The sequence below is a fragment of the Thermobia domestica genome, chromosome 18, assembly GCF_964235325.1.
Source record: "Thermobia domestica chromosome 18, izTheDome1.hap1.1, whole genome shotgun sequence".
Taxonomy (NCBI): Eukaryota; Metazoa; Arthropoda; class Insecta; order Zygentoma; family Lepismatidae; genus Thermobia; species Thermobia domestica.
In genome coordinates, this window is record NC_137471.1 from 54,127,949 (window position 1) to 54,155,571 (window position 27,623).

The following is a 27,623-nucleotide window of genomic DNA, read 5'->3' on the forward strand; positions in this document are numbered from 1 at the left end:
TCTCCTTCCTAAGATCTTGATCATGAGGTCTTATTACAATTTTGGGATCTTTCTACCATGTGTTTATAAAGTGATTCAATCTTTATCTGAGTAACTTAAATTGGTGAACAAGACTACAGAACTATACACGAAAATGCCGCAAGAATCTTTAGTCATTAAAAAAAAAAAATCTTGCATCCCTACAATATTTTTCCACGTAAACAGCCTTGAAAGGGACATGCAACATTTTTTTCATCTTGCAAGGAGTCAAACCATGTGCAACTTTCTGGGTCGTCTTGCTTGCTACCTGGTATCGCCCTCCCACTGACATAAAGAAAGAAAGAAAAAAAGTTTCGCCGCTTCTGAAACGATGGATTCTTTTGAACGAGGAGGGGAAGTGCATCAAAATACACGTTTCTAATGAGGTGGTTCACTATTTGTCCACTAGAGTGCAGTGCTGCATGGGTAGAGATATCTTTGTTGTTTTCAGAAAGTTGTACTGTGTAAACAGTAAATAAGAAAATGGGGTTGTAAGATGTTTTTAAATGTCAGCTACAAGATTCTTGCAGCATGGCAACCTAGCTTTACAGATGTAATGAAAGAAGTAACTATTTCACTTATTTTTTTAACAGTATAGTACTACAATTATGAGTTCCATTTCTCTGTAAGAGAAGAAGGAATATCTTATATAAAACAGAAATATAAACTTTTAAGATACTGACTGTGAGGTTAATATAAGAAAACACACCATGCAATCACCATGTATATAGGTGTAAGAAAGTGTGTAATGACTGCAAACATGCTATCAAGCTAAACACCCTGTGTAATGATGTGCAAATGAATTAATTATAAATATTGTTTAGTCCAAAAGAGTTCTGACCTGCTAGACGGCTTACAAATGTTTTGCTCATCAAGCCAAGCTCTGTTTTATTCAGAAATATTTTGTTATGTGGGGACTATAGTGAGTTAATAACAATAATAATTATCGTCGTCGGGAAGTCTTCACTTCCCATCAACTATTCCAATTACACAAAGAGTGATAATAGATTCAAAGTCAATCTGCTGTCTTTTTCAAGCCCGTCATGAAATTAGTATGGATCTTGACACAGAAATGTTTTGTTCCTAGCAATCAATTCTCATTAACAAACTTGCTAATTACTCATTCTGAACCTTGAGCAGTTGTAACTTTTCTGCAGAATGGCATTAAAATGTACACTCCTAATGCAACTTAAACGAAATAAAATGTTTATTTATTTATTTAACAATCTCCAGATACAGCTCAGAGGCCATTTTACACTGGATATTCAACAACAATAATAACAATGGAAAGGATTTGGGAAGGTATCGGCCAGGGCCTGTTTAGTAGGTACCATCCCGGCATTTGCCTGGTAGGACTGAGGGAAACCCTGGAAAACCTCAGTCAGGATGGTCGGCAGCGGGATTCGAACCCACGACCTCCCGAATGCGAAGCCAACGCTCTACCACTTGAGCTACTTCGCTCGGTAAATGTGATTCGAAATGATTACTATTCTCCTTGGAATAAGTAAAGACTTTATTTTAATCTCATACATGGCATGTCCTAAATACATACTACGGTATCGTATTTCGAATGATAAATTATAGTTTACTAGTACTATTTTGTGGGACCTTACATAAAGAGTTGAGAAAAAGATTTATAAAACGCTTCGTGTGGAGTATTGTATTGTATGGGTCAGAAACATGGACATTACGGAAAAATGATGAAAAATGCCTGGAAGCTTTCAAAATGTGAATGTAGAGAATTAGCTGGGTCGAGTGAAAAACGAATGAGGGTCTTAGAAATGGTAGGGGAGAAACGAACAATTTTAGATATTATTAAGAAGAGGAAAAGAAACTGGTTGAGACATTGGATAAGAAAGAACTGTATCATGAGGGACGTGCTAGAAGGTATGGTGCAGGAAAGAGAAGGAGAGGGGCGAAGAGACTACAATTAATGGACAATATCAAAACACAGAAATCTTACGTGAAGACGAAGAGGTCAGAGGAAGACTGTGGAGCATGGAAGCTTCTCAGCTGTGGTAAGTGACTTGCCAATAATGGCAGCTTTAGACAACAGAACGTTTCAACTGACTTCGTCACAAACCACAGAAAAATGAAATGAAAAGTTTTTTTTTTTTTTTTCAGTTTAACTTCCCACGGTTATGTCCTTCAGGCAATAGAAGACGGATGATTAAGGCAAGTGAATGATGATGGAATAATTAGTGGAACGAGGATGTAGGAGGAAATGGGGATACTCCAAGAAAACCGACGGATACGATGTTGTCTATCACACCAACGCACAGTAAATGTACAGAACAAAACCATACTAAAAACAATACATACCCAGGGACATATACATACTGTACATATTAGCAGTATAATGACTAAATATTGGTCACACGAAGTAGTCCGGTAATTACGTGGAATAATTTTATTTTGTCTATTACAAAAGCTACATTATTTTCAAACTTATATTCAGTTTTCACTCTTGTGAAAGAATACATATTTCGAATATATATTCTGTTTTACTTACAACAAATTCGAGAATTAGAATGAAAAATATTGTTCCTGAAAAATTTTCTTCAATTCAAGTGAAACTGAACGGGATTGCTCAGGTATAGTAATTTTTATTAGTATCGATCCTCAGCGCTTCTACATCTTCATAATCACAAGGCAGACCTTTGAATATCCCATACTGAATTCAAGTTGGGATTCAATATCCCATATGAATTTGGTTTCGTTAATATACTCGCTTCCTCCAATTTAAACAATGTACCCGTTATATTAGCATAATTTCCTTGCATTTACTATTATATAGGTAGAAAATTCATAAACGAACACAAAATTTACTTACCTCCTTTGAGACACCATAATTTGTTCTTATTCAACGCAACTAATATCGACAGTACACATCGTTCGCGCCAATTGAAGACGTTAAGCTAACGTACATGACTATGATACGTTAAATTTAAGAATTCACTTTAACTACAAAATCTTTATGAATGTTACTGAAATTTTTGTGTGTTTACAAGAGGCGAGAAATTAAAACCTACTGTAAGGTAAAGTAAATTATTTTCCATGCCTAAGTAACTGTGGATATCTGTGATCTGATTATAGCTCTTAGCAATAGCCTCTAAATCGGAAAAGAGAATCAGCCAGAACTAATGAAGTTACAATGCCTGGTATTCGGACACAATCTCTCCTGGCCTCAAAGTAAACTTAAAGGTAGAGATTGGATGTTAGGCAAAATGCCTATATCTTAGAAATATGATAAAACTTTGAACATGCTGAAGTTCATTTGAAGAACCTTTGCTTCAATTTAAGGAAAATTAGTTTTAGCTATTTTGTTCCATATTGCCTACATACTGCCTATACTTTACAGTTTCTTTAAAATCGGTATTTCACTGGGATAAATACGTTAATTTCCTCTTTACAGAAAGGTTTTCGTTAACTTCAGGTCAAAGTCAATCTCTATACCTATACATTAAAATGATGTCACTACCTGAAATGTGAGCGAGCTTTGCAACTAATAATAACAAAGTAAAGACGAACCAAACAAGCCTATTCCTATCAATACGTAATCTAAACAAACAAACAAACAAACAAACAAACAAAAAAAAGCAAATCTACTTAAACCAAATTTTTTTTAAACATAGTTTTTGCCAACCATGTTTACGTATTATAGTTATGTATTTAGTCTAAAAGAGACAATCATAAATGCAAATTATTGAAATCAAAATAACTGGTAGAAAAGTCATATTGAGGAAAACGAGATGTAGAACCCAATTGATATAGAATGTTAACACAAATCCAGGATGATGAATTCAAGATTCTAATTTATAATTATAAATATGGATCAGTTACTGCTGTAATGACTGAGGATCAGTACTAAACAAATAAATAAAAATGAAATATTTCAGTTCCGTGTCTCACAACTACGTCCTAGGTTTAAGGAGACGGATGATTAACAAAAGTGAATGACAGTGAATAATTTGATGTGTATGTGAGAGGAAACGGGAAAATGACAGAATCAACAGTATATTGTCCACCACAAACTCACGTAGTCTAGGATGCAATCAGGCAAGGGCGGATCCGGGGGGGAGAGCCATCGCACCCCCCCCAGAAGAGGAAACTCTTATTTTATATATATATAAATTATAAATAAAACCCATCTTAAAGTTTGGAGCCCTTAAAAGTAGCAGTATGACAAACCCCCCCCCCCGAAGTTGTCCTGGATCCGCCCCTGTAACCAGGAATTCTTCGCACGAGAGATGAGTGGTCTACTGAACTTACCAAGCCTCATCCTCCCAGTACAAAGGGAAATTACTGTACCTGAATAATTCCCATCAGTTTCACTGGAACTGAAGATAATTATTTTATAAAATTATTAACAAAAGTGTAAATTGGAAACGTGATCTGCGTCTTCGCGTGTTGTATATACGAGGTGTGTTCAAAAAGTATCGAACCTTATTTTTTCAGGTATTTCTTTAAATGAAGCGCAGGAAAGTTTCTTCAGTCTAGATATAGAGGAGACACTTATGCGCAGTCGTGAACTTTTTCCTGCCCACACAAAGCGTCAGTTGCTGGCAGTCGGCCATCGAGTGAAGACGTGTAGTGAGCAGTCGTCGGATATCAGCTTTTTTTGTAAAACAACAGAAAAACTTGAGCAGCGATATTGCATCAAATTTCGTCAAAAGCTTGTCACTACCCCAGTGGAAACCATTCAATCAGATCGGTATTCAATTTTGAACAAGAATTTCGGAATGAGGAGAGTGTCCGCGAAATTTGATTCAAGCTTTCATCGCCGAACACACCATTCGTGTGTATCGTCAAGCTTCCTAATCATCCCATCCAACATGGCTCCGTGTAACTTTTGGTTATTTTCCAAGTTGAAAATGCTGCTAAAAGGGGCCCAATTTGAGTCAAGAGAAGACATCATGCGGAATGCGACGGCACGGTTGCTCACCATTGCAAAAACTGCGTTCTAGAAGTGTTTCCAACAATGGCAGGAGCGCTGGGAGAATTGTGTGCATTACCAAGGAGACTACTTTCAAGGGGATTGGTGTTTCGGATTTCCAAATCAATAAATGTATTTTTGCCAACCAGATTCGATACTTTTTGAATACACCTCGTATTAACCGTAAACATAATGCTTGCTATCTGTAATATTTACTAATTAATATATTACATATAGCCCTAATATTGCCTATTTGACAAACTATAAAAGTTAGCCTGCTTCTCGAAAGACCAGATATTTGAAAAGGTTTGCGACGTTCGAAATATCTCTCTCTCATGATAGTGACTGACTTCAGAATTTACATAGTTTCAGTCACATATACTGAAGAATATCTGTGAACAAAATATTGTAACAACCTGAATATCATAATATTTATGATACAGATCACAGCTGCAAGTTCACATGGAGTAGTTACAATTTCACTCTAACTCCAAGGTCTCGAAACAAGTTACTCACTATGTAAACTTTTTTTCTATGACTTTCGATCGCAGCAACCATTCAGAGATAATGCAATTCGCAGAAAACAACTGTCAATAGATTCAAATTATTGATTAGCAATTCCAGTTTACAGAAATAGTAGTGGTGCTACCTACAATTATTAAAATAATACCTTTTCCCTGAGAAAGACTGCATTGAAGTGTGATGACTGGCTATAGAATTGAGGTACAGGTATTTGGCTTGCTTCAGAAAAAAAAAAAAAAAAAGCGAAACATCTCCGCTTTATGGGCACTACTAATGAAAACAACAAGTCGTTGCTGAAATGTCTACGATCAAAATGTTCCCAGTCATCTGCTTATGATGAGTATGAAAGTCAGAATATTAATTTACTTGGATTCGAGCGGATTTCCTTTCTCGGCTCAAAGTGATTCCAAGTAAATGTAACAAGCTGAAGTCTTAGTGAAACATTTAGAAACGATAGTTGGTTTGTTGTTTGGATTGGTGTTTAGCGTCGAGGCTATGTAAAATTCGAACCTACACTTTAAAATAGAATCCGACTAATATGATATGTTTAAATTGCAAGGCTCTTCCACCGAGAATCGAACCCAGGACTTCGTGCACCCAAGGCGCACAAAAATGTAAGTTCCTAACAATGACGACCTATGCAGCACTGACCTCGATTCATGTAGAAAGTGAGCAGGATGTACATTCATGTCCAAAATATCTATAACTGTCTTGTTGTTGAAATATAATTTGATAATGATTTTGCAGGGTATAATCGGGAAATGTATATTTGTGGTAAATTTCATAGGAAAAGAATTACAAATACGAAAATTATAATGAGTAAAACGAAATGTTGCTAAATGGACAAGAAAATTTTATTTTCGTTTTATTGTTCTTATTTACTGCTCTTTCGACATGAAATTTGCCACATACATGCCTTTGCCGATTAAACACATACTAACATTATAAGAAATACCGGGCGAATTTGTTATCAAATTATATTCCTACAACAACATATTTATAGACATGCGACAATAATTTTGGATATGAATGTACCTGAGAAAATGTACCAAAGCCACAAACAAAAGCACAGGAAATCAATTTAGTTACCTCTATTTAAAAAGATAAAAAAAAAAGCGAAAGAAAAAAGAAGGAAGGAAGAAAAGAAATTTGTTCAATTATGTAAAGTGAAGAATGCCTGGAAATACTATTTATGGCAATTATGATAGCGATTATGATACCCTGTGTCAGTTCTTAACAAAGAATTCAAGATTACGAAGTAAATACAGTGAATCCTCTGAATAACGGACACTAATGGCGTGATGGAACACGGTTATTTGTCCATAAATGAGAAATGTCCGTTACAGAGAAATTATACAATTTTAGATTATTCTCAGCTCATGTGGAATGTAGTATATGTAAATAACATTAGTTATAAATACCTATAAATTAAGCTCATATCAAAATAGGCTACTGTACCTCCCTCAGGGTCGAATTATTGGTGATAACAGGAAATATCCCCTTTAATAATGAAACAAAAGAATTCCTGGAGAATTTGTTTATAGGGGCATGTGTTGCAAAATATACTGCTGGATGTGCGGTTATTTTCTCCAAGTACGTACCATTCCCTACGAAAATACCTAAAATTGCATACTGACTGTACTAAAAGTAAAAGCACCTTGAACATCCAGTAGAAAGCAATTTGTGGACACATAAAGGCTAATTTTAAATTCAACTTGCAAAGTTCCGTTTCTGAGTGGTGATCTTGACTTACGACAAAGACATTTTGTGGGAAATGGATTTTGTGACTGTAATACTGTAACCCAGATTTATTTTCAAGCTGCTGAAAGTTCTCCCCTCCCTCTCCTTTGTGGTAAATAACAATGAACTGAGAAAAATTCCTGTACGTTACCAAGAGGATATTAAATTGTTACGGGGGGGACAGTCCATGACCATAAAAGGGATAATTTTGTCCCGTAGTAATACACACATGTTTGCCAGGCCAAAAAAAAAAAAAAAAAAAAAAAATCTACCCGTATTATAGATATGAGTTATTGAAAGCTGTCCGTTAAGAATGAAGGACTATTAGAAATAAGAAAAGTAATGTGATTAGAAAAAAGATAATGAAATGTATTTCTACAATCAATGTTAGTTTTCTGAAAAGATATGGTGCTGAAGAAGGCAATAATTTTTGCCGAAATGACCAAAGTCGTTGCTGGAATGTCTACGAACAAAATTTTTCTAGTCAAATGCTTGTGGTAACTACCAAAGTCAGAATGCTCTTTTAGTTGGATACGAGCTGATTTCTTTCCCCAGCTCAAAGTGATCCCAGGCAAATGTAACAAGCTGAGGTCTTAGCGGGACATTTAGAAATGACAGTTGTTTGGACTGGTGTTTAGCGTCGAGGCTATGTGAAACGCGGACCTACAGTTTAAGAAGTGGAACCCGACCACCATAATGTGTTCAAATTGCAAAGCTCTTCTATTTGTACATGCACAGACACAGTTTCATAATCCTAGTGCTACTATTAAAAATGTTATGGCCCATTGTACAAAACTTTTTGAGTACCTTTTGTATATTCGTCTTTTCAATTTGATATTGTTCATACAATGCATTGAATCGCGAAAATCAATGTCTGCACTAGAGCTTCCAGACATTCAGACTAAAGAGGGTATCCTACTCACGCTTCATGCCCTCATGAAAGAACTGTAACTACACACTGTAGCAGTGATGTATCGTTCGCAAACAAGCCGGTTCTTTTGGAAGAGCGAGTGAGCCGTGGACAATTCCTCAGAATAGAAATAGTAACTGCCAAAAATTCAGCATGCCAGCACATAATTCTAATGCAGAACGTATATTTTCATTGATAACTAAACAATGGAGTAGTAAGGAGAGAAACTGACTTGTTCTGATTACAGCATACCTCATAATTAGCTTATATGTTGCACGACCAGTGCCGGATTTACGTATAAGCTAAACAAGCTATATCTTAGGACCCCCTCTCTTGAGGGCCCTACAAATTAAAGGAAAAATCGAATGTACATTTCCAAAATATAAGAAAAATAATAACTAAAATAAAATCTACATATAACATGAGTGCTTCGTGTTGTGAGCCTCTTATGATATAAGCAATGGGATTACTTCTGCTAGCCCGCTTCCTAAAATATCACTTGTATATAGGGTTTCATTTCTGTACATAGAGTTTCTACGTTCATCTGGGCACATAAAGGGGCCCCATTATCTTCAGTAGCTTAGGGCCCCGCCAAACTTAAATCCAGCACTGTGCACGACAAGCAGTTGCTGAGATGTGCCGATTCAGCAGATAAATAAACTAGTAACGAAGACCGTTGTTAAACATCAACTGATGTTAGCAAGGGCCTTATGAACTTCATGAAGTACTCATTAATCAAAATGGTAAAATCCAGACGGATCTTGCTGTATTCAACTGAAGTTTCGCGGTCTTCTGCCAGAGTCATTTATCATGTTTCTTTTTTATTTATTTATTTATTTACTTTACTTGATTTTACTGATATAAAATAAGGTGACTTCAATGCAACTTACGCTTAAAGTAATATTAGTTTAAGTAATTGTAGATAGAGTTTTAAACATCGACTAATGGCATTATTATATGGTTGTACTTACAGTACCGTGGAGGGGAATGGGCAATACAGGGTCAAACTGATACAACAATTAAACAAAATTCTAATACTCTAAATACTTTCTACAGTATTTTGTTGGCCAGTGCACATATATACACTACTTGCCACGCTACCAGATAAAGCTGAGTACCACTACCAGAAATAACTATTCAAAAAGTACGATTCTTTCATTAATTGTCTCCTAATGTTTTCTGCGCATTTTTTCTTTGCCGACTGCCATGAAAAATAAGTATAGAATCACTACCAACCTGTGCTTACTACAAATTAACTTTGCATCTATTGATTCAAACAAGTCCAAAGCTAGGTAGCTCGCACTGGAGCGCGGAAGTGCATCTGTAGGAGCAGGCACGTTAGCGACAGTAACGGTTGGTATGCGCATAAAGGGGAAAAAAAAAAGAAAAAACTCAAATGCTTGTGTTAGGTGATCATTACACGCTAGTTTTGCATTACAATTGCGTAATAATGTAGCATACTTTTTAAAAAGCTGATTTTCTATTCAAAGATGACTTACATGTTCTCCGGCTACAGATTAAACACTACCCTTCATTTGTGAATTAATATATTTTCTCTCTTCCTATGGGTGCACCCACGCTTTGACCCTCCAGTTTCTCAGTGCCCTGATGAAAAGCTACCTTGCAGTGACAACATAGTACAGTTTGGATCGTTTTCGCTCTTTTTTTTAGGTCATATAAGTTTGAAAACATAGCTAATACAACGTATGAGTGCGAAAGCATATTATTTACAGCATGTTAACTGCAAAGGAATAAAAATCTGTACGTACTTGGTGTGCTAACGGCACGCATATAAGAGAAGAACATATTTTGGGCCACAGTAACGCAATGATAGAGCGTTCACCTCCGGTGCTTCGGGTTCCTGGTTCGATCCCAGCTCGCGCCGTGTGGACTTTGTGTTGGACAAACACCGTGCTCGTGGGTTTTCTCGGGGTTCTCCCGTTTCCTCCCACTTTCTTTAATCCACCATTTCACTCATCTCTGATCATCACCGTCTCCTTTAGTCTCACCAGCATAATCATGGGACGTAAAACTTAAAGATCTCGTTTCATTTTTTTTTTTTTTCGATCCCAGCTCGCGCCAAGTGAACTTTGTGGTGGACAAGCACTGTTTGCATGGGGTTTCTCGCGGTTCTCCTGTTCCCCTCTAATTTTCTCATTCATTTCCCTTATCACTGTCCACTTTACCCTATGGTCCAGATAGTAAGCCGGTATCGCTGATTAGTGAAAGAGTTTTAGTTTTGAAACAATTATTTCAGGAACTTTAACTGCGCGAAGTACGGTATGTATGCCTTAAGTCAAAAGAAAAAGTGTCGAATACATTAAGATAGTATGTCCACAAAGAAATAAGGGGGTTAAGTGCCGCAGAGTAGGTTAACAAATATGAAAAATACTTAAAATTTACACGAAAGAAATGGTGAATCGCATATTTCTTCGTGGAATTCGTACAAACTAAAAGGTTTAATGTGCTGCGTCTTCTTGCTACTATTTTAAGACATTAGGGTGTAATGAAGCAATTGGTTACCTCTATTAATAGCAAGATCCATGAGGTATTTCGATTTTCAATTTCATAACATGAATGTTGGTCAGGAACAGGAATTATTATATTTTGTGGAGAGACACGGATTACTGAAATTAGGCAGAAAGTGTGGTAAATATACGAAGGTAAATTGAAAATAAAGAATTGGAGTAACAATTACTTCTTCAAATATGAACATCATGTTGATGTCGTGGAAAAAAGTCAGAACATGAACGGTTATATATTAGAGTACTTACTCAAATCTTCTAATACAGAGTCAGTTGTCCATACTTAGTTTCCTGAAGGCAGTGTCGGAATTGTATAAACCGTACAGGGGTACAGGTAAATAATCGCCGTGAATGTGTGAAGAAAGGGATTAATCCAATGCTTTTAGCGATATCCTCGTTTACGCATATACCCACCATCGCTGACGCACCTTCTCACTAACCGGACGCACCTTCTCGGATCCCCTGCTGTGCTCCTGCACTGATTCAACTAGATAGTACGACTTTTTAGTAGCCACCTTTCACAGGTTGGTTTGTGGTTGTTACACTGTAGTTTTTATGGCATATTCCTAGACGCCGTATTTACGCATAAAATGGTGAAGTTCTGAACTGAACGTGCACCGAGAAATTCTTGAAAAACACTTTCTAAGGTAGTGACAGTGAATTTCCACATAAATGACAATGTTTTTAAGCCTGAAAATCTGGACCTACTCTGCGGTACAAAGGTCGAAATGAGTTTATCCGTGGTATAAATTTGACACCATATTTTAGACTATACGTAGTTTAGTAGTTATAGCTTCAGACATGCAAAAAAAAAAAAAAAAAAAAAAAAAAAAAAAAAAAAACTAAAGCAAATTCATTTATATATAAAACAAACCATGAGAAAACTGTGATCCTAAAGCAAAACTCTGTATCACACAACGATCAGCAACAATTTTAACACAGCGATACGTTAACCAAAGCATTCTGTGGTAAGCCGAATATTAATTTACGAACCAAACAACACAAGCAGATAAGAAGCGCTTCCACGCATATATATCTTCCTTCTATATTTTTCAAGATGCGCACTGGAACTATGATAACGCATAATCCCTATCGTTTGTTTTCAGTTCTTGAATAACCTTTGCGCCTGTCACGAAAATATCGCTTGCCGCAAGAGAATTGTAAGCAGTTTACGCGAATTTCTGGTACAGTTTGTGCAGTTACTACGTCACACGGCAATTAGTGAAGCATACTCTATTGCGAATATCTTACCTGACTATCCCTGATAAAAATATCTCAAAAATTATCTTAGAAGTATTAGGTAATGAAAGGCTATACGTGGAAAGTTACGTGTATTTGAATAAGTTGTCATGACGAATTGATTTTTCCTTCTATGTGCATTTTTTTTTTCTGTATTATAGAACTAAAAATGCGTTGTCACTTTCCTGTTTAGCGCTCATTGATTGAATTGTTGTATAGCATAACATAATTACATATCTTTCTGTCCTGTAGTTGTACCGCTGGCACGCGCAGTGTTGCCACAGTCCTAGGTCTAGAGTGGGCTGAAAAATAGTACCAAATTCAAACAAAAAGGGCTGAATTCATTATTTATGGCTCAATAACATGAAGCTAAAAGAGGTAAAGTTCTAGAACATCCCCCCTCTTCCAAGGGTCCAAATCAAGAAATTGCTCTTTTTAAAAACGTCCAAATAGGTCCCATGGATTTTAAAAAGAGCAGTTTCTTGATTTGGACTCTTGGAAGAGGGGGTGGGGAGAATGTCCCCAGAACAACCGTGGAAGTAGATGACTTTTTTCACCTAGGAAGTATAACAGAGGCCGCAAATTAAAAGGGAAAACAGTTCAGTGTTGCTAGGTCTCCAGATATTCCAGGAGATTTCCTGGTTTTTCAAGTTATCTCCTGGTCTACTGATTTTTCTTTAAAAAAATATTGAAAACTCCTGGTTTTGCGCATGATCCGAAAACTCTTAGAAAATGTAGAGTTCAGAAACCAAAAGGAATTCTTATCTACAGATGAAATGTACTTTGCAGCAAAAGTTTCCCTATCCATGGCATCAAGAAATCTCCCAAATTAGGACTGCAAGATTTTAAACTCAGGTGTCTTGAACTATATATTGAAGCAGTACATTAAATTCGAAAGAGATATGAGCTCCTCTGTGGCTAAGCGGTTAGCGTAGACGATTTTGGCATGGAATAACCGGGTTCAATTCCCGGTGGGACCTTGTGTAGTTCGGATTCCACGTTAATTAGTAAGTCCACGTCTCACATAGCCTTGCTGTTGAACAAAACGTTAAACTCAACTCAACTCAACTCGAGAGAGAGATACGCTTCATGATACCGTCATGAAACATTGGAGAGATACCGTCATGAAACATGATTAGGCCATCAAATTAGATGAAATCGGCACAATCAATTGCTCTTCTCGTAACTGACTTTCCTAATGATATAGAATAGAGTAAATTGTAACAAGTAGACACAGAATGGCGGTTATTGCGAAACACAGATTTGTAAACTGAAAATGTTGTTTCCGTTCAAGATTTTTGGATGCTTGTCAGAAGCGTCATTTCAGATTTTGCTTAGGGGTATTATATAGACCCTTTGATATAAGTAAAATTTCGCACATTTCATTGATTCACTACTATTCTATTGATAAAATCAGTATAAATCTCCAACTCAGGAAGGGCAATTGCCCCTCCCCGCCATCCTAAATGACGTCTCTGATGCTTGTTAGTAAAAAAAGTAAATAGTCTAACCAGTTAATATTTCCGAATTTATCCACATTCGTTATGTCTTTGCTCTGCTTTCCTCAAGTGTCACTGTAAAACGAAAAAAAAAAGTGTTTTCAAACATAAATTTGATAAAAGCGAAACAGATAGACTTGATACCCAAACTTTGCAAGGATTGCTGCACACAAGAAGTCTCACTTTTAACAACTCATGCTAGGAGCCCTGTGAATCGCTCTCTGACCAGCAGAGTCAATGTTGACATGTAGGTAGATAAAGATGATTAGCCTTTTATTGGTAAGTATAATCATTGATGGGTTCACTGTTTGCCTTGTAAAAAAAAAAAAAATAATCATCCTAATTAACATCTTTAGATATTAAGTTGTATCTCCTGGATTTTTCCTGGATTTTGGATAAGAATTTTCCTGATTTTTCGAAAAATTGGTTGGCAACACTGAAACAGTTATAATCGGTATGTATTGTACGGAAACCAAACGCGCCTCTATTTCAAAGTGACCAATAAACCAAAACAGTATTATGGTCATGTAAGAAAAATAAATAAAACGTTATAATAAAACATTGAAATATAAATTATTACGGTATTCTCGCTTACTTCACGACCGAAGGAGGATAATACACTGTAAGAAGAATATAAGGTAAGTAAACTGACATCTGTAAAAAGAAATGTAAAACCGGTCCAGTGTCCTAGAACCAGTGGCGGCGATTGGACGTTAAAAGTAAGGGGGCAAGACATGATCTGGATATTCGACGAAAGGTTGTATAACTAATAGGATACTATCTTTTTCAGTTAAAATATCGTATATCGTATTCCATATTTTATTAAGTAAATTGACAAGAGCAACGCAAGTAGGTACTAGCCCTTTGTAGTCTTAAACAATAAAATTGTAAGAAGAGATGTTATTCCTTGCTCATGAACATCTTAAAATTCAGTCTGGAAAATTGTGATTAGACTACTTAATAACAAATTTGCGAAACAAATAAATGGAAAGGATAAATTAATCATAGTAATACGTAATGAACCTTGTTTTGTAGAAGTTATATTGAAACTGGGGATTAATGAAAAACTTACATTTTTAATTCCACACATGCCATTAAATGTATGTTACTACTCTTAGAAAATGAAAGACAGTAAATACTACAAGCATATGCTACGACATTTAAAGAAATAAGCAATTGCAATATTACTTGCTTTGGATTGCAATTAAAATGCAATTCCTGTAGCTATCTTAACTCCACGGGAAGACAAATAACCAATATGTACTCACACAACAGTAAATATTATATGGCACCATTTTTTCTATGAACCAGTAGTACATAGAAAACCTTTACATTTCCAAATGAAACTATATACATTAAGGAGTCACTTCAAAAAAGTGGGGGGTAACTGCCCCCTCTTGCCCCCGCTAATCGCCGCCCATGCCTAGAACCTTCCCTGAAAGACATCACAACACATTATTAATAATTTTAAGTCACAGCGGTATCTATGGTGCTGAATTGGGTAGAATTGTACCAACTTTTTCACAAAAGGAGCTGAAAATGCCAGCGTGGTACCAACGGGGGGATGAATGACAAAAAGGGCTGAATTTGGTACAATTGTACCACGTGTTGCAACAGTGAGCACGCGCATCTCTTATGTAGTGTTGCCAACAACCTCTGAAGAAAATAGGCTAGATGGCCGTCAGAAACAAACTTTTCTACGCAAAAATGGCTAGATTTTGAATTGCTAACCTAAACACACATTGTGGATTTTAAACCCTTTTTTGTGTGTGGGATTATAAGTGAGTTATAGTAAAATTTGAATTTTATTCGCTGAAGATTTAACAAGCAACGTACATGACTTTAAATTACAATAAAATCCATCAACAACTCATCTGATTTGTGAATCAGTTGAATTGAAATGTCATAATCGATGACGTCGCAGCTAGCCGAGGCGCTGGAACTGGATGCACCATCGTTGGTGTTGTGCTGATGTAGATTGCCATTGACCCAATTTTCAGTAGTACTTCTTTCGTCAGGTCATAGTCCTTACAAACACTTATGGGGCGTTTACACTTAGTCGATTTGCGTTCGATTCAGTTGAATTGACGTCACTTTCAACTTAATCGACCGTGTAAACAGGACTTCAACTTAACCGCTTGTTGATCGAAAGCGACTAATCAACTAGCAACTGAATTGAAAGACGTTCTATTTTCTGTGGTCGATTCTATTTTCTTCTGCTATAACACCGCAAATTGTACCAATTACTTTTTGCTTGGACATCTTTAAAATTGCCAGTCGATTTCGAATCGACCAGAGGAGAGCGAGTCGACAAGCAGCATTGCCAAACCTCAATATGTTTCGGTGTTCCTATTGTCAAAATTTTAAGTACAACCACGTGTTCGGTTATTGACTCAATTTATCCTATTTGATAAGGTTATAAGGTATGGACGGGACTCAATGTATCCTATTTGATAAGGTATTATACCCCTTTCAATTTGGTATAACCCCTCGGGTGTAGTACGGTCACGTGATCGATGATTTGGTTTTGATGCGCGACGAGGTCTCTGGTCAATGTTCTCTAGGAATTAGGTGAAAACTTTGAACAAGATTCTTGGCATTTAAAACTTTTTTTTTTAACTTTTCAAACTAAAAAAATCAAAACAAAAAATTGAAAACGAAAACTTTTAAACAAAAATCTTGAAACTAAAAAAATTTTGAAACGAAAAATTTTCAACAAAAAAATTTGAAACGAAAAATTTTCAAACAAAAAATTTTGAAACAATAAATTTACAAACAAAAAAATTTCAAACGAAAAAATTTGAAAAAAATTTGAAACAAAAAATTTTCAAACAAAAATTTTTGAAACAAATTTCAAAACAAATTTCAAACGAAAAATTTTCAATTAGAATTTAAATCAGTGATCAGCTTTCACGGTTAACCGTTAAACTTTATCCGGTTTCTAACTATTCGATTAACAAATAAACGGTTTTCAACTATTCGATTAACAAATAAACGGTTTTCAACTATTCAATAAACAGATGAACGGATTTTTCCTTTTCACACCAGTGAGTGCAAGAATTTACAAACTAAAACAAAAATATTTGTACTCGCTTTAAATACGCATCATTTTTGAAACAAGGTGTTAGTGTTCATCATGGATACACAGTGGAAACATCCATTTACCTGTATTCTCGCAGGGCCTAGTGGGTGTGGAAAAACGTATTTTGTGAAGCGATTACTGTCACATCTCCCAACCATGATCAATGCAAAATTTCGTAAGATATATTGGTATTATGCAGAATGGCAAGACGTGTATGCAACAATGCCGGTTCCAGTAGAATTTCACGAAGGACTTCCACGAATGAAAGATTTTCAGCCTCAAGATGGACCACATTTGATTATTATTGATGACCATATGCGAGAAGTGAATCGTGATATTGTTGATATGTTCACGAAAGGATCACATCATCGAAATATTAGTGTGATTTTTATAACACAAAATGTATTTCATCAAAGTAAAGCAAATAGAAATATGAGTTTAAATTGTTCGTATTTGGTGTTGTTTAAAAATCCACGTGACAAGTCACAAATCAAGCATATGAGTTATCAAATCATGCCTGAACATCCACTGTTTCTACAAGAAAGTTATGCAGACGCAACAAGAAATCCACATGGCTATTTACTGATGGATCTTAAACAAGATACACCCGATGAAATGCGATTTCGTACAAATATTTTTCCCGACGATCTGCATCATTATGTTTACGTACCAACAAAACATGTTTAAATTATTGTGCATGTGAAAAGAATGACTTAGTCTGTCACGATGTCTCCTACAGTGAAACACGCTGATCTGCTACGTGCTCTGCACAAAGCTAAACCAAGATTGCGTAAAGCTATTATTGCCAATGCAGATGCTTCATTAATTCATAGTATTTGTGAATGTTGTTATAATGTCTTAAAAGGCAATGTTCCACTGACAAGTGCGCAGAAGTCAAGATTAAAGCGTTACAAGAACACGCTCCGCTATCTCGTAGACAATACAAAATCATTGGATAAAAAGAAGAAACATTTAGCCGTACAACAAGGAGGATTCTTACCTGCATTACTTGCACCTATTGTAGGAAGTGTGTTATCCAGTATTTTGTTTAAACAATAAACATCATGGAACATAGCAAGAAGATGGTTTTAGTGCCACCAGAAATGCTTCAACGAATGCATGCATCATCATCCCGTGTGAGTGAAAATCGAGAATCTAATCTCGATCGTGAAATGCAATCTATATTGAATACATCGTATCCAAGTGATGAAGAAAAATGGAATCAGTACAATAGAATATTACAGAAATATCTTTATGTGATACGTAAACAAGAAGAACCAATACCACTTACAATTACATCAATGAAACCTGATGGTGACGTTCCGAATGTTGACGATAGCACGAAACAAGAAATTTTAGCCGCAATACCACAAATGTATCGTAAGAAAGCCGAACTACTATTCCGTCGTTTAAAACAAGATGACGCAATTACGTGGGATCATAAAGGAACAGTGTACATCAACGACAATAAACTACATGGATCCAATATTGTAGATTTAATGTGCGATGTGACTCGACCGAGGAAACATTCTAATCCTCAAGGCTGGGAATTGTTTTGCAACTACCTTGCATCGTCAAACACACCTCAAGAATTGATTGGTAATCCACGAAGATTAAACTATATTGTCAAACATAATAGTACAACAGCATCTGAAGGATCTGCACCACCAAAACCGGCACCTGAATTATTTTCTTCCGAAGAAGAAGAAGAAGAAGAAGATGATGATGTTTTAGAAGTCCGACCAAAAAGAAAACGTATCATTCCACAATGGTCAACGTACAAACCATGAACAAAAAGTTGAAATCCATTTATTACAATCCAGCACACCCTGCATCATTTTCTACTGCAAAGAAATTATGGCAAGCCACAGGAAAATCTATACCTCTAGCCAAAATAAAACTTTGGTTAAACAAACAACCTACCTACACGTTACATCGTCCTGTACGTCGTCGTTTCCGTAGAGATTTTTATCTTGTCAACAATATTGATGATCAATGGGAATGTGATTTAAATGATTTACAATCACTTCAAAACTATAATAACAATTACCGCTATATTCTTACAGTGATTGATGTGTTTAGTCGGTACGGGTGGGCTGTACCACTAAAATCAAAAAGTGCCGAGGATATAGTGAATGCATTTGAAATGATTTTCCAGGACAGAAAACCAATTGTGCTACGTAGTGATCAAGGAACTGAATTTACCAACAAGACAGTACAAAAGTTTTTCAGGAAACACAACGTGCAACATGTTACAACAAAGGATCCAGATATTAAAGCCAGCATCGCAGAAAGATTTAATCAGACATTGAAACATCGTATGTGGAAATATTTTACCAAATATCAAACATACAATTACATCAAAGTATTGCCTTTACTTGTAAAAGCATACAATGAAAGTCGGCATTCCAGTATTAAAATGGCACCTGCAAACGTTTCTCAGGACAATTTACTGGAGGTGTGGCATAACTTGTACGACAAAAAGCTACAACGTTCAAAACAAGATACGGATTTATCTGTTGGTGATACTGTTCGTATAAGTAAAACAAAACGTATCTTTGACAAGGGTTACCTCGAGAACTGGACTTGGGAAATATTCAGAGTAAAAGCCATTGTACCAAGAAACCCACCAGTGTATCGACTAGAGGATTTAAATCATCAACTCATCGATGGTGTTTTCTACAGAGAAGAATTACAACCAGTACCGCTCCCTTCGACGTTCCTCATCGATAAAATATTACGTACAAGAACAAAAGGTCGCAGAAAGGAGTATCTCGTCCAGTGGAAAGGATATCCTTCCTCATTCAATTCGTGGATCCCTGCAACTTCATTGAAGAAGAAGAATGGAACCTGATCAAGATTTTTACGTTACACTTCCCAGTAATAGTTCCATGGATTATTTTCCAGAAAATACATTGACTTCATATATTACGAAATTACAACGACGTGTAGAGTTTCGCCAGAAATGGGATGTGGCAATTGTAGAGATTCATTATCCACATTCTTTGCTGAACATTAACAGTAAAAACAATAAAATATATTACAAATCATCAAGTAGTAATGATCAGGAACCGTGGAAGGTTGTAACGATCCCTGTTCGCTATTATAACAATATACGGGATCTTATTCATGCAATTAATATACATCATAAAGAAACCAATTTATTTATATCTCATGACGCAACTAATAATATATGCCTCATAAGACATTCCAAAAAGGAAATCCATACTTCTGTACAAATCTCACCAAGTGTTAGTTTAATGCTTGGATTTGAACCGAAAAGTGATTTAAAAGATATGGAAAAGGGACAATATACACCGGATGTACGATTAGGCTTGCCATCACAAATGTACGTCTACTGTGACATTATTGAATCTGTCATTGTTGGAGATACAATGGTACCCTTGCTACGAATTGTCAACATGGATCCTGTGAATCATACTTTTGGAAGTCATGCAGTACAAATCTTTAATCCTGCACATTATGTTCCGGTGGAAAAAATGAATTTTGAGCAAATACAAATCGATATAAGGGACAGCACAGGTCATCCTATGCCATTCACCTTTGGAACGGTGTCTACAAAACTACATTTCCGTCGTCGTCGTCATGACTGATCCGTATTTGCAATACTACCAAAAACAAGCGTTATCCGGTATCGGCAACGTCTATGTGGGAAGTCCCTATCAAGCAGGACATGGCATTGGAAGTTTCCTTGGTGGCTTATTTCGTTCAGTGTTACCACTTGTGAAGCAAGGAGCTAAAACTGTGGGAAAAGAATTATTAAAATCAGGTGCCAATATGATTAATGATGTTGTGATCTCGAATCAACCGCTGGAAGAATCGTTTCATCAACGTATGCAAGAGGCAAAAACAAATTTACAAGAAAAAGCTAAAAATAAGTTGAAAACTATGCTGGGAAGTGGATATCATAAACGAAAATGGGATGACTGCTCTCAGTTTGAGGTTGACCTTCCAACGATCAACAACACCATCAATCCTACAAAGAGACGTAAATTATCACATAAGAAGAAGAAGAGATCATTGGCATCGTCACCAGATATTTTTGATTAATTCAACGATGGCTTTCTTACATCATCAATCCTGTGAATGTGTAAAAAGTGAATTGGACATTTTTTTCAACATTACCCACTCAAACCAGTGTTCTGGACAATCGTATTATTGGCTACAAACCAATTAGTTCAATAGCTGAAAATTCACCAATAGAATTTGTAGTGAGTGGTAGCAGTGATGAATACATTGATTTGCCACAAACCTTATTGTACATCCAAGCACAAATTGTGAAACCAGATGGTTCCCCCTTCATCAATACGGATAAAGCAATTGCACCTGTCAATGATTTTCTAAATGCTATGTTTAGTGAAGTACAAATCTACTTGAACAATAAACTGATTTCATTTCCGTCACATAATCATCCATATCGTTCGTACCTGGAAAAACTGCTCAATTATAGTGATGGAGCTAAAAATACACATTTACAAACAGCAATGTGGTTTCAAGATACGGCTGGTCATATGAACGCAACCACAAGTGAGAACAAAGGATTTCAACAACGCTATGAACTGACAAAACAAAGTATGAAATTCGATATGATTGGACATCTTCATTGTGACATTTTTAATCAAGATAAATTTTTAATTCATGGTGTGGAATTACGTGTGAAACTTATTCCTGCAAAACCAAACTTTTGTCTCATGGCCGGTGAAAGTGGTGTCAATGCAAAAATCAATATTCTAGATGCATCGTTGCAGGTGAAAAAAGTCAGCATCAGCCCTAGTGTCAAATTGGCACACAATAAAATTTTACAATCTACACCGGCAAAGTATCCTCTGACAAGGGTTCAAATGAAATCATTTACCATCCCGAAGGATATACAATCCAAAACTATTGATAACCTGTTTATGGGAACATTGCCAAATCGTATTATTGTAGGATTTACATCGAATGAAGCATCCAGTGGAACTATTACCACCAATCCATTTGAATTTCAACATCTAAACATTAATTTCTTTACATTGTACGTGGATGGAAAAGCTGTACCTTCAAAACCATTGCAACCCAACTTTGAAGAAAATCTCTACATTTCATCGTACCACACATTGTTCTCAGGCTCTGGCATACATTTTACCAATACTGGAAATACAATTTCAAGAGCCGACTACAAGAATGGATATACACTGTTTGTATTTGACCTAACTCCTGATTCTTCTGCTGGAGATTGTCACTATTGGAATTTACAACGACATGGAGCCATCCGATTGGAAGTTCATTTCCAAGAGAAATTAGCAGCACCTGCAAACTGTATTGTGTATGGGGAGTTTTCCTCACTCCTAGAGATCGACCACCAGCGCAACATTATCCTGGACTTTTAAATTACAAGGTACGTATACGTTATGTATCATTTCCATTCACGATGTTGAACACATTACAATTAGCTAGTGCTTTAAACGGTAGTCCATTGTTCAGAAATCATTTTACTGGGGTATTTGCAAGCGATGAGTTACCCTCACGGATTTCTCTACCTCTGGCAATGATTGTAAATACAGATCCATCTACAAAACTAGGAAGCCATTGGATTGCAATTTATATTGATAATCGTGGTGTTGGAGAATATTTTGACAGCTATGGCCTTCCTCCTTATGTACCACAACATGTTGCATTCTTAAAACTTCATTGTATGTACTATAAATATAATAATAGCCAAATGCAAAGTCTTGGTTCATCCGTATGTGGCTATTATGCTTATTTTTATTTGTGCTGTAAAGCCCAAGGAAAATCTCTGCGTGAAATTCAATATTTGTTCACAACAGTACCCACGGTTAATGATCGTAGACTGCTGCAATATACCTTCAAGGTAATTTTATCATATTTATCATTGTAAGTGTATTTGTTTAATCATCATCTATTTCTATACTAATCATCTTTTTCCTCGTTCTTTTTACAGAATTCACAATACGAAGCTTTGCAAACGGGTGCTATGCTGCAAAACATGGAAACAAATCATTACAATCAAGAAGAGGAGGCGGTCTAATGAAGAAACCCAGCTCAATATACAAACATTGTCAATAAGAAAGAAAAAGAAGAAACCAGAAAAATGAATAAAATACAATTTATGCTTATTTATGTGTTTTTATTGTTCATTCCACATACAACGTTATCAGATTCTCCTAAAGAACTGTGCGATATAAGACGAGAACCCTGGACAAAGTTTCCACCTAATTCCTAGAGAACATTGACCAGAGACCTCGTCGCGCATCAAAACCAAATCATCGATCACGTGACCGTACTACACCCGAGGGGTTATACCAAATTGAAAGGGGTATAATACCTTATCAAATAGGATACATTGAGTCCCGTCCATACCTTATAACCTTATCAAATAGGATAAATTGAGTCAATAACCGAACACGTGGTTGTACTTAAAATTTTGACAATAGGAACACCGAAACATATTGAGGTCCTGTACTATAATACCAAATGTTTAAATTGAGCATTTTCCAGAATTTAAGGGGTGGGCCAAGGTACCCCTCCCGGGGTGCACCAATGTACCTATGTCTTATGATAGATAATGGACCCCTATACATGACCATATAACCATATAAGGTAATAGGACCTCATCAAAGGGGGATAAAATGTACCAAATACCAAACACGTGGTTGTACTAAAATTTTGGCAATTTTTTACCCATGAAAGGGAACGACATAGACACCCAATACTGATAGAGGTACATACTATGGTCCTAGGCTACCACACCCAATTTTTAGATTTGGCAATTTCCAAAATTTAAGGGGGGTGGTCCTATGTACCCCTGCCAAAATTTAGGGGGTGGGCCATGGTGCCCCTGCCAAAATTTAGAGGGGTTGGTCCTATGTACCCCTAGGTCATTGACCCCGGGCCAAGGTCATTGACCTTTGACCTATGACGTCATAAAGGTCGGGGTCAAAGTCCAAAGTGAGACCAAGTGGGGCCAATACTACTCACATCCATCGATCTCATTCGGTCTAGTTGCTTCGATTTAATCGCAAATGCAGCGAGTCGATTTAGCCGTGCGACTAAATCGACCAAGTGTAAACGCCCCATTATTTTTCTGTACAACCACATGAGTGATGATTGCGTTGAGAGTTTTCAAGCTAATTAGATATATATTTGTTTCCTTTAATAAACACAAACAACCTCTGTGGCCTGAAGAACCGAACAGCTTACTAAATTTCTATTAGGAAACTTTCATTCTTGCAATGAAATGGGAACATTAAAAATAATTAAAAAGAAGCAAAGGCCGTTACTGAAGCGACATTAAAATTCTATCTGAGTCGATAAGTATTGTTGTGGGGAGCGAGAAGAAGAATGAAAAACAAGTGTTTGTTGTGTAATAAAACATCCTGGGCCTTATGCAGAGTCATTCTGACGCGTGATTATTGTCATACTAAAGAGTTTGACTAACATATGTTTTGTGCAGTAGTCAGGCCTTTAGCATGATGCTAATCATTCGCTAAAACGACTCTGCATAAGGCGGCCTATGTCAAGAGAAATCAATTAATACGTTAATATATGACAAATATGCTAAATTTTAAAAATTACACTTTATTTTCAAAGAAAAAGTAACTTTAGAATTAATTTAAGGGATAACAAAAACCAAAAAAAAAAAAAATGCAAAAGAGTTTCATAAAATAAGCCATATTTAAGGATATAAGCATTTCGTGGATTTGTATGGCTAAATTGGCATTACTGCTCTTGCGTGGCCCGTGTGGCGAGCGAGGTGTTAAGGAGGATTCTTTTCTCAAATGTATAGAGGGTGTTTCAAAAGAACACCGGGAACGTTTCGGGAGGTGATTACTAACTCAAGATAAGACCAAAAAGATATAGATCAATCTGGGTACACAAATGCTTTCTTTCGGTGTTATAGGCTACCAGAAACACGAAAAAATGAACTTTAAAGGTCCATAGCTCCGAAACTATGGAAACTACCGTAGTCGGGTCAAGATTTCAAATATCCAAGTTTCAGGATCGTAAGATACTCACGCAACAATTTTTATAGAGGGAGTTTGGCTACGGGCATGTAATTTGAAGTAAGCCTACTTACCAAGTAACTGTACAAAATTTGCTGCGGAAGTTCCGCAGGATTCTGAAACTTGGATATATTTTTAAAGATTATTTGTGTGAAGAGATTCCCCTCCCCCAGGCCTTCAGCTTGTGTGAAAATTGCGTACACGCTAGCGAGATCTCTTGCTGTTATATAGGAAGTAGCGCAACTATTGATAACACTAGCCAACAAAATTTTACTTTTTTTCTGTAACTGGCATGAGAACAGCTAATCTTTATGTTTTCGGGTATGCTAATAACGAAAACGTTAATGAAAATGCAAGAATAGCTCTCTTTTTGAAGTTATGATAATTCTACGTTATTGCCTATATAAGCTTATGCATGTATTTACCTTGTTGTTATCCCTCGCAGGAAGGTCACTGAAGACGCAACCGCTTTGTTTGGCTTTTGTAGTTTTCAGCTGGTGATTCCTTGATTAGTGACCAGCAGTAATCGACTAACATTGATGCATTCCACTTTCCCTCTCATTTCCATGCCCGAAATTTGCTGGTGGAAGCGTCCTCCATGTTCGTCGCTTACAGCACCACAGTTGTCAGGAAAGAAGTCCAAGTGGGAATCTAAGAAATGTAACTTTAAGGACATGTTGCATCCCAATCTATCGTAGCAATGCAGAAAATTTGCCACAAGATCCTTACAGTTTTCTACCCTCTTATTTCCTAAAAAGTTTGTTGATACTTGAACAAAGGCATCCCAAGCTAACTTTTCATCACCTGTCAGGATGGTGTTGAAATGCTCATCTTTGTAGAGTTTGCGTATCTGGGGACCCACGAAAATCCCCTCTTTTATTTTCGCCTCACTAGTGGAAATTTCTCGCGCAAATAAAGAGATGCTTCACCAGTTTTGTCCGTGGCCTTAATGAAGTGTTTCATTAGGCCCAGTTTTACATGAAGAGCAGGAAGAATTATGTTCTTGGATTCGATAAGTGATTCGTGCATAACATCGTAAGATCCTTGTTCAAGTGATTGACGCTTAGGCCAATCCTTCTTTCTATAATGAAGTGCTTTGGCGCAGCTCTCCTAGAGGCACAGGAAGCAACAGAATTTGGTGTAGCACTATTGTAGCCTAAGTAATATGCCAGCCTAAGTAATATGCCTATGACTTTCAGATCCCCGTAAATCTGTCATTTAAACTTGTCATAGTTCAATCACGACAACAATTATTTCATGTTATCATATGTTTCTTTCATGTAAGATGCATACCCAATCGGAATTAGTGGTAACACGTTGCCATTATGCACGAGGACACATTTAAGACTTATTTTGGAGGAGTCGATGACAACCTCCACTCATCACTTTTGTAATCAATGCCCATAGCTGCCATTAGTCCCTCTACATCACTACAAAATACCAAGTTCTTTTCACTTTCGAAAAATGGAAGGAATAAGATATGCGGTTACGGAAAACAGTCACATTTACCGTCTTATCAAGGCAATTCCACTGTTGTAGCTTGATGCCAATAGTTCAGCTTCATCTTTCGGAATTCCAGATCTCTCACTAGATTATTAAGTTCACACTGTGTTATTTTGTGATTCTGTAGACTCATCGTTACACACAAAATCAGAATCTTTCGAAGAACTAGATTTTGAAGGTGATGGTGCAGCAATAGTTTCACTACCGCCGTCATCATTATTACAATCAGGTGTGACAGGAACAGGCTGTCCGTCTCCTTGAGGCACTGGTCACATGGCCGACGGTATGTTAGGATATATCAAGGAAGACTTTTTCTTCTTGAAAATACCATGTGTTAATGGAGTAACAATACCATATGGTTTGATGGTTCTCGTCAGATCATGGGTATAGTAAAGCCCATGGAAGATCTTTTACGATTCAATCAGGAATGGAGACTCGAGACACAAGATATTCTTCACATATGAGGAGCCCAAGGCTTGTCCTGGTCCCCAATTTTACAGCTAAATTACACTCTGTACGCCTTCCTAATATATGGCGTTTTTGGCCTCCTATGTGATTTGAATTTAGCCTGTCCGAAAATATAGCAAAAATTGTCAGCACTGTTTACGCATTTGCGAGGCATATTGAATCACAGGAATTACAATGGCCACACGCACTAACTACACTTCTATAACACTTCTTCCAGCACCCGAACACAACATAGCTTGTAACAGACTGAAACTACGCTTAAATAAAATATGCTCCTCTCCTCCCTCCTCTTCCCCTTCCCCCATTGTTGCTACGAGCCCTGGCTAAAAATAATGACAAAATACACACAGCTATTGTTGCCTGCAGGAAACTTAATCAATCTTTCTACCATCAGCGGGATTTGAAGCCTGTATGGGAAGGGATTGACAATGGATGCTAATAAAACATAATAATTATAATTATGCCCCTCCTTAACATAGAAACGAGAGCTAATTCGAGTTTTTCATTGTCGTTTTCGTTATCAGCGTTATCGTCGATATAGTTAACAAACATTTATTTCATTCCAGTTACATTTTCACTGTTGGTCAGTGTAATTAGTCAGGTTTCTAGTTCAGCAAGCCACTATCGCACTTCAGATCTCTCCACCACTGGCGTTTCATGCAGTGGCGGCAGGTGGATTATGGTTTTGGGTGTTGCAGTACGAATGATCGGAGACAGAAGATATAAACTGGGCTAATCAGCATAACTTTAGATACAAATGCTATGTGACATGTGCAATTAAATAAAATTCTGTTTTTAAAAAATAAAAAATAATGCAGAACATTTAATCCAGTTAGTCAGTTTATTTATTAGTAAGTCCATTCTCCTCTCTTTGATTGGAGTAAATTTGTCTAATACATTCTGGTTGAACTCTGGTATTCCCATTATCAGGTCTTTTTCGATGGAAAGCGTAACCAACGGTGATAACCTTTCTTGGAGTATTCAATTCCTTGAAAGTGCCAATTCTTTTCGATGTGGAAAAACGCCTGTTTTCTTTTGCTGACGTCATAGGTACAGTTAACCCTTTATTTGGCACTGTTACTCTCAAGCAACATCGCATTCTATTGCGTTATCCGCATGAATTATAACGTCAGTGATAATTTAATTGGCATTGTTGC

The 27,623-nt window shown here is 36.6% G+C and overlaps 1 protein-coding gene across 3 annotated transcripts in view; it reads right to left on the minus strand.

Annotated features, from left to right (window-relative positions):
- LOC145675934 (bifunctional FAD diphosphatase/FAD synthase-like) overlaps positions 1 to 12,171 on the minus strand; it is a 199,128-nt gene extending 186,957 nt beyond the window's left edge. The window contains exon 1 of one of the 3 annotated variants that reach the window (XM_081746746.1): positions 11,903 to 12,171. The gene's annotated coding sequence lies outside the window, so the exon portion shown is untranslated. Of the gene's footprint in view, positions 1 to 11,525; positions 11,790 to 11,902 lie in introns of those variants that run through there. The other 2 variants (XM_081746745.1, XM_081746747.1) reach the window with 2 other exon arrangements.
- Positions 12,172 to 27,623: the final 15,452 nt, after the last annotated feature.